The following is a 448-nucleotide window of genomic DNA, read 5'->3' as shown; positions in this document are numbered from 1 at the left end:
TTTTCTTATGTCGATGGCATCTTTATTCTTCAAGCCATCTGGGGTTAAAAATGAATACACGTTGATTCCTCCCTTTCATTCCCAGCATCCAATCAGCCGACGAGCCTCGTTACCCCTGGAATCTCATCTCGTGTATCTCTTTACTCGGTTACCATGGCAGCGCTGGATATGAATCCTTCATTTTCACTTGCTTATGATCTTGCAAATAAGTTTCCAAATTGGCCTCTGACATCTGTCTCTTGACTCTTCTATTCATTTGTACACTAAAATCAGTGACTGAGACTCGCATGTCTCCTTGTCGTGCCTCTTTATTGCTTGCCAGCTTCTGGGAGTTTCCTTCAGTGAATTGACTTCAAGCTTCTTAACCCCACTAAACCCCCACAAACTGAATCCAGTTTACCTGCTCACCTGTATTCATCTCCTTTTTTTTTTTTTTTTTTTTTTTTTT

Source organism: Mus pahari, chromosome 9 (assembly GCF_900095145.1).
Source record: "Mus pahari chromosome 9, PAHARI_EIJ_v1.1, whole genome shotgun sequence".
Lineage (NCBI taxonomy): Eukaryota > Metazoa > Chordata > Mammalia > Rodentia > Muridae > Mus > Mus pahari.
The sequence above is the reverse complement of the archived record's forward strand: the minus strand, read 5'-3'. Positions refer to the sequence as shown.